The sequence below is a fragment of the Oncorhynchus masou genome, unplaced genomic scaffold (genome assembly GCF_036934945.1).
Source record: "Oncorhynchus masou masou isolate Uvic2021 unplaced genomic scaffold, UVic_Omas_1.1 unplaced_scaffold_1568, whole genome shotgun sequence".
Lineage (NCBI taxonomy): Eukaryota > Metazoa > Chordata > Actinopteri > Salmoniformes > Salmonidae > Oncorhynchus > Oncorhynchus masou.
Genome location: NW_027005741.1, coordinates 118,504 through 126,409, shown reverse-complemented (window position 1 = coordinate 126,409; position 7,906 = coordinate 118,504).

Below are 7,906 nucleotides of genomic sequence, written 5' to 3'. Positions count from 1 at the left end.
CTATAGTCTATACAGTACCACAGTATAGTAACAGGACTCTAGTCTATACAGTACCACAGTATAGTAACAGGACTCTAGTCTATACAGTACCACAGTATAGTAACAGGACTCTAGTCTATACAGTACCACAGTATAGTAACATGACTCTAGTCTATACAGTACCACAGTATAGTAACAGGACTCTAGTCTATACAGTACCACAGTATAGTAACATGACTCTAGTCTATAGTCTATACAGTACCACAGTATAGTAACAGGACTCTAGTCTATACAGTACCACAGTATAGTAACAGGACTCTAGTCTATACAGTACCACAGTATAGTAACATGACTCTAGTCTATAGTCTATACAGTACCACAGTATAGTAACAGGACTCTAGTCTATACAGCACCACAGTATAGTAACAGGACTCTAGTCTATACAGCACCACAGTATAGTAACAGGACTCTAGTCTATACAGTACCACAGTATAGTAACAGGACTCTAGTCTATACAGTACCACAGTATAGTAACAGGACTCTAGTCTATACAGCACCACAGTATAGTAACAGGACTCTAGTCTATACAGTACCACAGTATAGTAACAGGACTCTAGTCTATACAGTACCACAGTATAGTAACAGGACTCTAGTCTATACAGTACCACAGTATAGTAACAGGACTCTAGTCTATACAGTACCACAGTATAGTAACAGGACTCTAGTCTATACAGTACCACAGTATAGTAACAGGACTCTAGTCTATAGTCTATACAGTACCACAGTATAGTAACAGGACTCTAGTCTATACAGTACCACAGTATAGTAACAGGACTCTAGTCTATACAGTACCACAGTATAGTAACAGGACTCTAGTCTATAGTCTATACAGTACCACAGTATAGTAACAGGACTCTAGTCTATACAGTACCACAGTATAGTAACAGGACTCTAGTCTATACAGTACCACAGTATAGTAACAGGACTCTAGTCTATAGTCTATACAGCACCACAGTATAGTAACAGGACTCTAGTCTATACAGTACCACAGTATAGTAACAGGACTCTAGTCTATACAGTACCACAGTATAGTAACAAGACTCTAGTCTATACAGTACCACAGTATAGTAACAGGACTCTAGTCTATACAGTACCACAGTATAGTAACAGGACTCTAGTCTATACAGTACCACAGTATAGTAACAGGACTCTAGTCTATAGTCTATACAGTACCACAGTATAGTAACAGGACTCTAGTCTATACAGTACCACAGTATAGTAACAGGACTCTAGTCTATACAGTACCACAGTATAGTAACAGGACTCTAGTCTATACAGTACCACAGTATAGTAACAGGACTCTAGTCTATACAGCACCACAGTATAGTAACAGGACTCTAGTCTATACAGTACCACAGTATAGTAACAGGACTCTAGTCTATACAGTACCACAGTATAGTAACAGGACTCTAGTCTATACAGTACCACAGTATAGTAACAGGACTCTAGTCTATACAGTACCACAGTATAGTAACAGGACTCTAGTCTATACAGTACCACAGTATAGTAACAGGACTCTAGTCTATAGTCTATACAGTACCACAGTATAGTAACAGGACTCTAGTCTATACAGTACCACAGTATAGTAACAGGACTCTAGTCTATACAGTACCACAGTATAGTAACAGGACTCTAGTCTATAGTCTATACAGTACCACAGTATAGTAACAGGACTCTAGTCTATACAGTACCACAGTATAGTAACAGGACTCTAGTCTATACAGTACCACAGTATAGTAACAGGACTCTAGTCTATAGTCTATACAGTACCACAGTATAGTAACAGGACTCTAGTCTATACAGTACCACAGTATAGTAACAGGACTCTAGTCTATACAGTACCACAGTATAGTAACAAGACTCTAGTCTATACAGTACCACAGTATAGTAACAGGACTCTAGTCTATACAGTACCACAGTATAGTAACAGGACTATAGTCTATACAGTACCACAGTATAGTAACAGGACTCTAGTCTATACAGTACCACAGTATAGTAACAGGACTCTAGTCTATACAGTACCACAGTATAGTAACAGGACTCTAGTCTATACAGTACCACAGTATAGTAACAGGACTCTAGTCTATACAGTACCACAGTATAGTAACAGGACTCTAGTCTATACAGTACCACAGTATAGTAACATGACTCTAGTCTATACAGTACCACAGTATAGTAACAGGACTCTAGTCTATACAGTACCACAGTATAGTAACAGGACTCTAGTCTATACAGTACCACAGTATAGTAACAGGACTATAGTCTATACAGTACCACAGTATAGTAACAGGACTCTAGTCTATACAGTACCACAGTATAGTAACAGGACTCTAGTCTATACAGTACCACAGTATAGTAACATGACTCTAGTCTATACAGTACCACAGTATAGTAACAGGACTCTAGTCTATACAGTACCACAGTATAGTAACAGGACTCTAGTCTATACAGTACCACAGTATAGTAACAGGACTCTAGTCTATACAGTACCACAGTATAGTAACAAGACTCTAGTCTATACAGTACCACAGTATAGTAACAGGACTCTAGTCTATACAGTACCACAGTATAGTAACAGGACTCTAGTCTATACAGTACCACAGTATAGTAACAGGACTCTAGTCTATACAGTACCACAGTATAGTAACAAGACTCTAGTCTATACAGTACCACAGTATAGTAACAAGACTCTAGTCTATACAGTACCACAGTATAGTAACAAGACTCTAGTCTATACAGTACCACAGTATAGTAACAGGACTCTAGTCTATACAGTACCACAGTATAGTAACAGGACTATAGTCTATACAGTACCACAGTATAGTAACAGGACTCTAGTCTATAGTCTATACAGTACCACAGTATAGTAACAGGACTCTAGTCTATACAGTACCACAGTATAGTAACAGGACTCTAGTCTATACAGTACCACAGTATAGTAACAGGACTCTAGTCTATACAGTACCACAGTATAGTAACATGACTCTAGTCTATACAGTACCACAGTATAGTAACAGGACTCTAGTCTATACAGTACCACAGTATAGTAACATGACTCTAGTCTATAGTCTATACAGTACCACAGTATAGTAACAGGACTCTAGTCTATACAGTACCACAGTATAGTAACAGGACTCTAGTCTATACAGTACCACAGTATAGTAACAGGACTCTAGTCTATACAGTACCACAGTATAGTAACAGGACTCTAGTCTATACAGTACCACAGTATAGTAACAGGACTCTAGTCTATACAGTACCACAGTATAGTAACAGGACTCTAGTCTATACAGTACCACAGTATAGTAACAGGACTCTAGTCTATAGTCTATACAGTACCACAGTATAGTAACAGGACTCTAGTCTATACAGTACCACAGTATAGTAACAGGACTCTAGTCTATACAGTACCACAGTATAGTAACAGGACTCTAGTCTATACAGTACCACAGTATAGTAACAGGACTCTAGTCTATACAGTACCACAGTATAGTAACAAGACTCTAGTCTATACAGTACCACAGTATAGTAACAGGACTCTAGTCTATACAGTACCACAGTATAGTAACAGGACTCTAGTCTATACAGTACCACAGTATAGTAACAGGACTCTAGTCTATAGTCTATACAGTACCACAGTATAGTAACAGGACTCTAGTCTATACAGTACCACAGTATAGTAACAGGACTCTAGTCTATACAGTACCACAGTATAGTAACAGGACTCTAGTCTATACAGTACCACAGTATAGTAACAGGACTCTAGTCTATACAGTACCACAGTATAGTAACAGGACTATAGTCTATACAGTACCACAGTATAGTAACAGGACTCTAGTCTATACAGTACCACAGTATAGTAACAGGACTCTAGTCTATACAGTACCACAGTATAGTAACAGGACTCTAGTCTATACAGTACCACAGTATAGTAACAGGACTCTAGTCTATACAGTACCACAGTATAGTAACATGACTCTAGTCTATACAGTACCACAGTATAGTAACAGGACTCTAGTCTATACAGTACCACAGTATAGTAACATGACTCTAGTCTATAGTCTATACAGTACCACAGTATAGTAACAGGACTCTAGTCTATACAGTACCACAGTATAGTAACAGGACTCTAGTCTATAGTCTATACAGCACCACAGTATAGTAACAGGACTCTAGTCTATACAGTACCACAGTATAGTAACAGGACTCTAGTCTATACAGTACCACAGTATAGTAACATGACTCTAGTCTATACAGTACCACAGTATAGTAACAGGACTCTAGTCTATACAGTACCACAGTATAGTAACAGGACTCTAGTCTATACAGTACCACAGTATAGTAACATGACTCTAGTCTATAGTCTATACAGTACCACAGTATAGTAACAGGACTCTAGTCTATACAGCACCACAGTATAGTAACAGGACTCTAGTCTATACAGTACCACAGTATAGTAACATGACTCTAGTCTATACAGTACCACAGTATAGTAACAGGACTCTAGTCTATACAGTACCACAGTATAGTAACAGGACTCTAGTCTATACAGTACCACAGTATAGTAACAGGACTCTAGTCTATACAGTACCACAGTATAGTAACAGGACTCTAGTCTATAGTCTATACAGTACCACAGTATAGTAACAGGACTCTAGTCTATACAGTACCACAGTATAGTAACAGGACTCTAGTCTATACAGTACCACAGTATAGTAACAGGACTCTAGTCTATACAGTACCACAGTATAGTAACAGGACTCTAGTCTATACAGTACCACAGTATAGTAACAGGACTCTAGTCTATACAGTACCACAGTATAGTAACAGGACTCTAGTCTATACAGTACCACAGTATAGTAACAGGACTCTAGTCTATACAGTACCACAGTATAGTAACAGGACTCTAGTCTATACAGTACCACAGTATAGTAACAGGACTCTAGTCTATACAGTACCACAGTATAGTAACAGGACTCTAGTCTATAGTCTATACAGTACCACAGTATAGTAACAGGACTCTAGTCTATACAGTACCACAGTATAGTAACAGGACTCTAGTCTATACAGTACCACAGTATAGTAACAGGACTCTAGTCTATACAGTACCACAGTATAGTAACAGGACTCTAGTCTATACAGTACCACAGTATAGTAACAGGACTCTAGTCTATACAGTACCACAGTATAGTAACAAGACTCTAGTCTATACAGTACCACAGTATAGTAACAGGACTCTAGTCTATACAGTACCACAGTATAGTAACAGGACTATAGTCTATACAGTACCACAGTATAGTAACAGGACTCTAGTCTATACAGTACCACAGTATAGTAACAGGACTCTAGTCTATACAGTACCACAGTATAGTAACAGGACTCTAGTCTATACAGTACCACAGTATAGTAACAGGACTCTAGTCTATACAGTACCACAGTATAGTAACAGGACTCTAGTATATACAGTACCACAGTATAGTAACAGGACTCTAGTCTATACAGTACCACAGTATAGTAACAGGACTCTAGTCTATACAGTACCACAGTATAGTAACAGGACTCTAGTCTATAGTCTATACAGTACCACAGTATAGTAACAGGACTCTAGTCTATAGTCTATACAGTACCACAGTATAGTAACAGGACTCTAGTCTATAGTCTATACAGTACCACAGTATAGTAACAGGACTCTAGTCTATACAGTACCACAGTATAGTAACAGGACTCTAGTCTATACAGTACCACAGTATAGTAACAGGACTCTAGTCTATACAGTACCACAGTATAGTAACAGGACTCTAGTCTATACAGTACCACAGTATAGTAACAGGACTCTAGTCTATACAGTACCACAGTATAGTAACAGGACTCTAGTCTATACAGTACCACAGTATAGTAACAGGACTCTAGTCTATACAGTACCACAGTATAGTAACAGGACTCTAGTCTATACAGTACCACAGTATAGTAACAGGACTCTAGTCTATACAGTACCACAGTATAGTAACAGGACTCTAGTCTATACAGTACCACAGTATAGTAACAGGACTCTAGTCTATAGTCTATACAGTACCACAGTATAGTAACAGGACTCTAGTCTATACAGTACCACAGTATAGTAACAGGACTCTAGTCTATACAGTACCACAGTATAGTAACAGGACTCTAGTCTATACAGTACCACAGTATAGTAACAGGACTCTAGTCTATAGTCTATACAGTACCACAGTATAGTAACAGGACTCTAGTCTATACAGTACCACAGTATAGTAACAGGACTCTAGTCTATACAGTACCACAGTATAGTAACAGGACTCTAGTCTATACAGTACCACAGTATAGTAACAGGACTCTAGTCTATAGTCTATACAGTACCACAGTATAGTAACAGGACTCTAGTCTATACAGTACCACAGTATAGTAACAGGACTCTAGTCTATACAGTACCACAGTATAGTAACAGGACTCTAGTCTATAGTCTATACAGTACCACAGTATAGTAACAGGACTCTAGTCTATACAGTACCACAGTATAGTAACAGGACTCTAGTCTATACAGTACCACAGTATCGTAACAGGACTCTAGTCTATACAGTACCACAGTATAGTAACAGGACTCTAGTCTATACAGTACCACAGTATAGTAACAGAACTTTAGCCTATACAGTACCACAGTATAGTAACCGGACTCTAGTCTATACAGTACCACAGTATAGTAACAGGACTCTAGTCTATACAGTACCACAGTATAGTAACAGGACTCTAGTCTATACAGTACCACAGTATAGTAACAGGACTCTAGTCTATAGTCTATACAGTACCACAGTATAGTAACAGGACTCTAGTCTATACAGTACCACAGTATAGTAACAGGACTCTAGTCTATACAGTACCACAGTATAGTAACAGGACTCTAGTCTATACAGTACCACAGTATAGTAACAGGACTCTAGTCTATAGTCTATACAGTACCACAGTATAGTAACAGGACTCTAGTCTATACAGTACCACAGTATCGTAACAGGACTCTAGTCTATACAGTACCACAGTATAGTAATAGGACTCTAGTCTATACAGTACCACAGTATAGTAACAGGACTCTAGTCTATACAGTACCACAGTATAGTAACAGAACTTTAGCCTATACAGTACCACAGTATAGTAACCGGACTCTAGTCTATACAGTACCACAGTATAGTAACAGGACTCTAGTCTATACAGTACCACAGTATAGTAACAGAACTCTAGTCTATACAGTACCACAGTATAGTAACAGAACTCTAGTCTATACAGCACCACAGTATAGTAACAGGACTCTAGTCTATAGTCTATACAGTACCACAGTATAGTAACAGGACTCTAGTCTATACAGTACCACAGTATAGTAACAGGACTCTAGTCTATACAGTACCACAGTATAGTAACAGGACTCTAGTCTATACAGTACCACAGTATAGTAACAGGACTCTAGTCTATACAGTACCACAGTATAGTAATATGACTCTAGTCTATACAGTACCACAGTATAGTAACAGGACTCTAGTCTATACAGTACCACAGTATAGTAACAGGACTCTAGTCTATACAGTACCACAGTATAGTAATATGACTCTAGTCTATACAGTACCACAGTATAGTAACAGGACTCTAGTCTATACAGTACCACAGTATAGTAACAGGACTCTAGTCTATACAGTACCACAGTATAGTAACAGGACTCTAGTCTATAGTCTATACAGTACCACAGTATAGTAACAGGACTCTAGTCTATACAGTACCACAGTATAGTAACAGGACTCTAGTCTATACAGTACCACAGTATAGTAATATGACTCTAGTCTATACAGTACCACAGTATAGTAACAGG